A 10,000-nucleotide genomic window follows, 5' to 3' on the forward strand; every position below is an offset into this window, starting at 1 on the left:
TTGTAACTTGAGATATGATACCATTGTCCATTAATGCAGGAGAAAAGAAACGAGAAATCCTGTCATCATAAGACCAACAGGATAAAATATCCAGAGGCTTAACTACAAACAGAGCAAAATTATAATAATATATAATTGCAACGATAAAATTTAGTGGGACTGTATAATACCAAGAGATGAGAATTTGCAAAAGAGCAAAAACTAAAAAGTTGCGCTATTTGCAAAAGAATTGTCCTGCGAAACTAAGAACTAGACAAACGCCTTGCAGGTGAACACAAAGGGCACAAAAGTGGTTTACAAATGAAATAGCTAAATGGAGGACAAAACGAGCTTCACATAACTCTACAGGCAAAAGAGTAGTATCAACTCTCTTGATGGACCTTAAATGCTTATGGAGGAGTAGACCCAAATGGTATTTTTTCTTTGTTTTTTATAAAGACTGCAGATTTCTTAGCTCCAAAGTTATCTCTTATTTTGCGCAAAAGAGCAAGAAGTGGAGTTTTCAGTACTTGTTGGAGAATCGGTAATATCACTCCTTTATGTAAATGTGTTTGTGGTAGCTCAAGTCAAATTGATTACCGCCCAATGTCCATAACTCCGATATTATTTAAAGTTTTTGAACGTCTCTTGGTAAAACGTCTAAATAGGTTTGCAGAAGGTAATCATCTGTTCCCTAGTTTGCAATTTGGTTTTTTTAAAGGCAATGAGGCATGTGATGCCCTTCTTACAATCTCCAATGCTGTACAGAAATCCCTTGATTGTGGTCAGAAAGTTTGTATGATTGGCATTGATTTTAATGCTGCCTTTGACCGATTTAATAATGAGGCCCTTGTTTTCAAACTCAAAACAGTTGGGAGTGGGTGGGTAATTCTTTAGCATTATTATTGAATTTATTACTAATAGTTGTTGTTGATGGGCACCATATTGAGTATAGGAATGTACATCTGGTGTTCCTCATGGTACTGTTCTTCTCCTATTAGTTTGGCCTAGAAAACAAGCTTGTTGCATATGCAAATAATGCTACTATTTGCATCAATTCCATCTCCTGAATGTTGCTGAATCCCTTAATAGAGATAAGGCTGAAATTAGTGCATGGTGCAAATTATGAGGCATAACGTTGAATCCTAACAAAATCAAAGTATGATTATAAGTAGGTCGAGGACCGTGGCTCCTCAACATCCGGATCTCAGCATTGATAATGTTTCTTCAACTCCGTATGACTTTTAAAATTTTAGGTGTGATTCGACAGCAAATTTACTTTTGAGAAACACATTAGATCTGTCTTCTTCAATTACACAAAAAAATTGGGTTATTAAGAAAAAAATTTAAGATTTTCGGTGATAAATCTATTCTAAAGAAGTGTTTTAATTCTTTCATTCTACCTTATTTCAAGTATTTATCTCCTGTCTGGTCCTTAGCTGCCGATTATCATCTTAATTTGTTGGACGGGAACTTACGGTCCATTAAATTTCTTATTACTGATATAAGATATTAATTTCTGGCACCGTTGTTCATTTAGTTCCTTATTCATGTTACATAAGATATAATCACAACTCTGACCATCCTTTACATTTAGATCTTCCCGGACAGTACCAGCCTGTTCGTAATACTAGGTATGCAGTTCATTCTAATAGCCTGGCCTTCTCCATCACGAGACTCAATACTACACAGTATTCTAGAAGTTTTATTCCAGCTATTACCAAGTTGTGGAATGATCTTCCTCATTGGGTAGTTGAATCGGTACAACTTCAAAAGTTCAAACTTACAACATATGTTTTTATGTCGAACAGGCTGACATTAGTCTCATTTTTTGTTTATGGATAAAAGATCCATTTTAATGCTGTTACTGTCCATAATTTTTTTATTGTAATTGTTTATTACTTTTCATATAACATCCTGCTTTTCCAACTAGGGTTTTAGTTAGCTAATAATAATAATAATAATAATAATAATAATAATAATAATAATAATAATAATAATAATAATAATCCCAAGCTTGTCATTTTAATTTTGGTCTCGTGTCCTTGGCAAACATAAGTATGTTTATTCATTAACTATCTCATATTTGCTGCCTCTGCATTTTTATAGAACGTTATCTAAGTTGTATTTACATTCAATTTCAGTCCTTCACTTCTTCATTCTCTATCCAAATATTGTATCATCTTTTACAATCCCTCCTATGATTCACTAAATGGAGCTATGTGATCTGAAAATCTTAAGTTGTTAAGGTATTCCCCATTAATGTTTATTCCTACACTATCTCAATCTAAATTCTTAAACACTTCTTCTAGGCATGCTGTGAATAATCTAAGAGAGATTTACACTATCTTTCTGTAAATTTATGATTGCTATACTTTCCGTATACTGTAAATATCTTCAGGTGTTTTGACATAAGATTCCTCTATTCCGTGTCTTTAAAGGGATTTTCTTAATGCTGAAGTTTTTGACAGAATCAAAAGATTTCTGATAATCAAAAAAAATGCCACTCAACATTTCTCTATTTCGTGTCTTTAAAGGGCTTTATTAATGCTGAAGTTTTTGACAGAATCAAAAGCTTTCCGATAGTCAAAAAATGCCATTGTGGTTTGTCACAAGCTATTGACCTTTCTATTAGCTGGTTACTTAATTGGATATGGACAGTTGTTGGATACCCACTTCTAAAGCCTGCCAGCTCTCTTCGTTGATTAAAGTCTAGCCGTCTTTCATCCGGCCTGATATGATCTTTGTAAATATTTTACATATTACTGAGAGTAAACTTATTGGTGGGTAATTTTTCAGGTCTTTCGTGTCTCCCTTTTTGTGAATGAGCATAATGATAAAAGTTTTTCCAAACTGTAGGTATAGAGCATCCTTGCAAACATTTTGTGTAAAGTTCAACGAGTTTTACTAGTACGAAATCTTCTCATCTATATATATATATATATATATATATATATATATATATATATATATACATATACATATATATGTGTGTGTATGTATGTATGTATGTATGTATGTATTATGCTCAATATCTAGTATTCTAATACAATCAATAACGACAAATTATTTTCGATTTGAAACTGCACTAAATCTCAACCACTCCCTCTCTCCTCCCAATATATATATATATATATATATATATATATATATATATATATATATATATATATATATATATATCAACGTCAGATATAAATATCAATATCATCCGGTTTTTTATGTTTATTCGATCATTTATTTTTTTTTCGATATTCCTGTTGCTAAATTAAGTGCTTTCCTTTATCTCCTAAGTTTAATCCGATATGATCTTTTTAAGGATATTAATCCATAAGTTGGAACACTTGTGATGTGGCAATAAAATTTTCGAGTGAGTAAGATCGATTCTCAGAAATCTCTGATATGTCAGTTTCATCAGTATCTTTTGTTCTGATCAGTATTTGAGGAAAAAATCCTATCTAATGAAAGTGAGAATTTAAATGGGATTACAATGTAATTTCGTTGCTACGAGTTTTATTTAATACCATTTTGTAATATTGAAATGTGATATAATTAACTAATTTACGTGGCATGAAATTTCCATAATACGATAGTTATGCAATAAGTTTACCGGTTCTCAATGTAATATATATATATATATATATATATATATATATATATATATATATATATATATATATATATATATGCAAACAAAACAGAGGTTTTAATTTGGAAAGTAACTTGTTTCTATAGTAAATAGTACAATAGATACCCTCATGAGAGGGATTGTAGTTAGGAAAGGAGCGGGGAGGGGGGGAGTGTTGAATTTGTGTGTGTGCATATGGATCTAAATATCTAGCAGTCATTTTGACGGGTCACGTACGCTAGTGAATCTAAAGGGTGCAATGTTGAAAGCAACTGAAGAAAACCGACAGAGCATGGACCGAAATAGAAACAAGACTGATTGCCCGACAAAAATAAAACGCAAGAAACTGTCTATATTAAAAAAACACTACTCTGGTAATGGAGGCAGGCGTACACCGGAAATAGAGAGAAGGGAAAACAGACAACAAACGACTTGATAAACAAATTAAAAAAGGGAATCGCATGATATAAGATTCAAAATATTGAAACTGAGCAAAAAGAAACAAGACTTAATTCTTAAAAGATATAATACCCAAACATGTTATATTACGGCTAACAAGGAAAACACCGTGTTTTACACCAGTAAAGTAATAAACAAACTGTTGGCATAACAGTAAATAGTTAGAGTACAGCTACACGCGGCTCAATGCAAAGGGGTTAAACACGATGCTATGAAAACTGCAGAGCCAATATCTACCAAGAAGGGCCAGGTAAGCCCTATGAACAAATACTATAAAAAGAATAGGGGGATTGTTATAGAAATCAAGACAATCCAGATTAGAAAATGAAAATTTGAAGCAAAAGCTAAGATTTGGAATTAATAAAAAAGCGAAAGGTATGAGGGAAAAGAAGAAGAAGAAGAAGAAGAAGAAGAAGAAGAAGAAGAAGAAGAAGAAGAAGAATAGGGGATTGTTATAGAAATCAAGGCAATCCAGATTTGAAAATAAAAATTTGAAGCAAAAGCCAAGATTTGGAATTAATAAAAAAGCGAAAGGTATAAAAAAAAAGAAGACGAAGAAGAAGAAGAAGAAGAGATGAAATAGCTTTCGTAAAGAGGAACACAATTAGGATGATATACTGGGACAAATGAGCGAGATATAAAGGAAAAGGTGCCTGGTTTCAGTTCCAGTTTCATCAGAATAGATACCCACCAGAACGTCAGACGGCCAAGTCCAACCCCCAACTGTGGTGCCCAGCCACAGCAGTAGCCTCCCCAGTAAACAGCCTAAACTCACGGTCCCGGGATGGGATCGATCAGCTGCTATGCGAACGCTAGGCGAACACGTTACCACTGTACTACCCAGGAGACAAAAGTAAAACGTAGAGATAACAATATACTAAGAGAGGAAAATAAAATTTGAGGCAAGAGGAACTAATGAATAACAAAATAAATAGGAAATAGAAAAAGACCCTGAAAAAAAAGGAAAATAAGATTAGGACTTGAAAGACTAGTAACGCAATAAAAAAAAATACACAAGATAAGTGAAAATGGAAGAGGAAGTTGATGAAATTAAGCAGTAGATGAAATGACGAAAAACACTATAGAAACTAGAAAAGCAGCCAGAGTGCAAAACTCCGCCACGGCAGCTTATTTCTCGAAACCAGCTTGCTTTTCCCAGAATCAATTTAGACCGTATGCGTATTAGAAGTCTGTGTGACAACCATGTGCGAACTTGGGATTAAGGTTAGGGTTAATTCGGTCGACCTTTTACTGGACCTTGACCTTGACATCGGACTTTCAAAATTGAATCACTTCCACGTTTCAACATAATTAACCCCTCAAAAGTGTCACTACTCTATGAGTAAAATTGTGGCCAGGAAGTTTTTCATAAAGAAACAGACAAACAGGGGCGAAAACATAACCTCCTCCCACCTTCGTTGTCGGAGGTAATAAGCCAAGTGTAATCATAAGTGGAAGCAAAGGATATAAGAAAATTCAGATAAAAAAATAACAATTTCGAATAGCAAGAAAAACCAATAAGAGAAACTGGTTTAACACTAAACTATGGGTAAGATATTGTTATCAAATATGACAAACACGAGACTAACTTCACCTACATGAAATGATAAATCGGACAAAATGACGATATAGTTATGGAAAGACAGAGGCAAGGCAAAATCACTGGAAAACTATGAAATATAAGAAACAATGGGTAAAGAAAGCCAAAGCTTAACCCTGCAAAAGAAGGGATGACATGAGAAAAATAAGTCAATCCTGTGGTCAAAGCAAACAAGCTACAAAACTTTCGACAAGAGGGAAAGAGTACAAATTATCCTGGATGAAGAGAGAGAGAAAGAGAGAGAGAGAGAGAGAGAGAGAGAGAGAGAGAGAGAGAGAGAGAGAGAGAGAGAGAGAGAGAGAGAGGGGGGGGGGAATATGAACCAAAATATTCACATTTGTGAGATTCTGCATCACGAAATCTTAAACAAGAAAATGCAAAACTGTAAGCTGTAACTGATACATTACTATTAGGAATCAATAAAATATTAGTACGTATTTAGAAAGAGAGAGAGAGAGAGAGAGAGAGAGAGAGAGAGAGAGAGAGAGAGAGAGCAGAATCAGCTGAACAAGGGTAAAACAACTGTAAAGACTTTAAGACCTTCAAAAACACATAAAGCAAATAAACTTTTACTTTTGACCCAGTAAAAAAATCATTCAAAACCGGAAGAGCGATATAAATCACACAAAATGCAACAATGCCTTTTAAATAACAATAATAGCATCCCTGTATTGCATCCTTTGCCTTCATTCACTTGAACTAATATGCTTCCTCTTTTATTGTCATCATCATCAATTATTATTATTGTTATTATTATTATTATTATTATTATTATTATTATTATTATTATTATTATTATTACTATTATTATTATTATTATTATTATTATTATGATAATTATAATAATAATTATAAATTATAATTATAATAATTATAATAATTATTATTATTATTATTATTATTGTTATTATTATTATCATTATGATTATTATCATTCTTATTCTCACTATCATTATTATTATTATTATTATTATTATCATTATTATTATTATTATTACTAGCTAAGCTACAACCCTTGTTGGAAAAGCAAGATGTTATGAGCCCATAAAAGGCTCCAACAGGAAAAAATAGCCCATTGAGGAAAGGAATTAAGGAAATAAATAAACGATATAAGAAGTAATGAACTATTAAAATAAAATAATTTGAAAACATTAGCAACAATAAAAAAAATACTTCATATATACTGTAAAAAGATTTATGTCAGCCTGTTCAACATGAAATCATTTGCTACAAGTTTGAACTTTTGAAGTTCTACTAATGAACCTTTAACAACTTTTTCTGCACGTCCCATTTGTCACAAGCACTAATAATAATACCACAATGTCAGGGATACAATATCATTCACAAGCAGTTTAAAAAAACACCCATATCTACTCTCCAGGTCGGATTACATTATAGATTTCAGAGAAATATGATGTCTTGAACTTTCAGCTTTACTTTATTATATTCCGAGTTAATTTACGTTCTCCAGAAAACTAGATAACTATAAACATTGAAGAAAATGTTCAAACACACACAAACTGAAACATAACGTTGTTAACGTATAAAAATAAAATGAACCAATCAACTATTCCTCTTGCAACACGAATTTTTCGGAGGTTCTTCAGCAGAGAGACATTTTCAAAAAGAGGGGTATGAGGGAGGCGGACGAAAAGCTGACAAGCTTCTTTCAAAACTCCGGAAGGCAATTATCAAAAGATATTGTTGGTCTTAAGAGTCAATTTCCTAAGGGTCAATGATAATGCCATTTAGCATCCGACGTTGATTTTCCCCATAAGTGACTTTATCTAAATTCTAAAGTTGCCCCTGTAAAAGAAACTGGCGTTCGTTGATAACGAAAATAATTCCGGGTAGCGAAAATTACGAGAGAGAGAGAGAGAGAGAGAGAGAGAGAGAGAGAGAGAGAGAGAGAGAGAGAGAGAGAGAGAGAGAGAGAATATTACACAATATACTCTGGAAAACGTTCGAATCATGCGATTCAGTCTCATAAAATATCCACTTTGTGGAGCGAATGAAAGGCGGCTGGTCTTTAGGTTCAATACAAGTCCAAATGACACCGCTGAAAGATAGATATTTTGTACCCAAACTATTTATCACCATTGACACCGTTCTTCATGCTCTCACTTCAAGACTTCATTAGAGGAAAGGCAAAGACTTGGTGTTCTTAGTACGCCCCAGCTTCTCGACAAATTTTATATATGACACAATGATGATAAAGAACAGAATCCAATTTTTCTCTCCCTTACAATTAGATACTAATGAGTACACCACAATACAAGTCTTGATGCAATGCGATTGTTTAAGGCTCCCGTTGTTATTAGCATAATTACGTACGCTATTCATTGATAAATCTTTGAAAATGTGCTAGCCACAGAAACCTGCAAAAGGACATACAATAGAACGCAATCTTATAGTTGGGCGACTGAACCTACAAAAAATCTGTACACGTAATTTCAGAACATTTAATGATAGGTGCACAAGATATTTCTGAAATTGAACGGCTTTGAAAATCAAAGTTTACGTTCTGGTATATAGTTATGCATGAACACAGCAATACAAATGTTAAACGTCCAAAATAGTAAACGGAAGAATATAATACACCTGACAACACTAAGATTACCAAACAATTCTTCTTCAACAAAGGGGTTACTGCACTGTAATTGTTCAGTGGCTACTTTCCTCTTGGTAAGGGTAGAAGGGACTCTTTAGCTATGGTAAGCAGCTCTTCTAGGAGAAGGACACTTCAAAATCAAACCATTGTTCTCTAGTCTTGGGTAGTGCCATAGCCTCTGTACCATGGTCTTCCACTGCCTTGGGTTAGAGTTCTCTTGCTTGAGGGTAAACTCGGGCACACTATTCTATCTTATTTCTCTTCCTCTTGTTTTGTTTAATTGTTTATAGTTTTTAAAGCAGATATTTATTTCAATGTTGTTACTCTTCTTGAAATTTTTATTTTTCCATGTTTCCTTTCCTCACTGGGCTATTTTCCCTGTTGGTGCCCCTGGGCTTATAGCATCGTGCCTTTCCAACTAGGGATGTAGCATAGCAGTTAATAATAATAATAATAATAATAATAATAATAATAATAATAATAATAATAAAAGTACCAAAGATCTGATTCCTATATAAGATTTGTATATGTTTGTATGTAATTCTGTAATGTTTAAAATGAAGGGATGTATCTGGTATGAAAATATAATAAAATCGGGGATAAGAATAGTACAGTAAGGAATCTATTTGTCGAGATAAACAGCACTAGACGTCTCAATACTACAAAGAATAAGGGGAAATTTTCAGCGAGGAATTTAGGGTTGATGGAAAGTCTAAAGTCGCTAAAGTAAAGGGTAAATTCCTCGAAAAGAGGCTAATATCACAAATTATTAGTAATTTGTATTTTTCCTAACATACTTACCGAGAAACACTTTCTTAGGAGTTAGTGGAACCTCCTCTCAAACGACCAGAGTTTTGTGTAGTTTACCCTACTCCCATTTTCTATAGTGCACTTACCCTTCAAAGAATTCCTTGTTGTGCTTGATGACTTTTGGAAGATACTTGAGAATCTGACTATTGTGTAAGAGTTCCACGGACGACTGACAGTACGAGAAAAGGAAGAAGAGCTGAATAGTCTTCAAGACTGTCAGGGGAAAATGTGTTTCCTTCAATATTCTCAATGTCAAAGTTACTTTGAACCTATCTTGGTGAGAAATCATACAACAAAGATTAAAAACCAGTTCTCCCAATCTGTCTGGAGGGATGGAAATAGGAAATTTGAGCCAAAGAGACCGGTGCTAAGGACAGTGAGACCATTCAGCCCAAAGGTGTAACAGGAGGAAGGGATACGCAAGATGAAAGAGGAAAGAAAAAAAGAGAAAAGGTGGGTAAAAAAGAAGTTAAAAAGTGGATGCAGTGAAACCTGACGGCCCAACCCCACTTCAGAGACAATTCTGTCTGTTTTGGATATTATTCAAATATTTCAATCTATCATTTTTTTTTAATTATATCATAAATAATTCTTTCGTTTGATTATTTCTTTGAACACTTTTATTTTAAGTAAGATGTTTATATGTTTCCATTTAGAGCTTTAGATATAATTTCTACATTTTTATGATTCTGGCTATATGCCCTTCAGATGGAATACCCAGGGTAGGTACAACTTCAATACAAATCACAAGTATGTTTTAGCCAGATCAATGACATTATGATTAAAAATATTCACAAGCGTTGATATTAGTAAAAGATTTTGAAATATGAATCTCTAAAATTATATAGTAAAACAATAGTTTCTATTTTACCATTGGACTAAACCTTTAATTGTAAAACTAAAAAGATTAGAT

This window comes from Palaemon carinicauda, chromosome 11 (assembly GCF_036898095.1).
Source record: "Palaemon carinicauda isolate YSFRI2023 chromosome 11, ASM3689809v2, whole genome shotgun sequence".
NCBI lineage: Eukaryota > Metazoa > Arthropoda > Malacostraca > Decapoda > Palaemonidae > Palaemon > Palaemon carinicauda.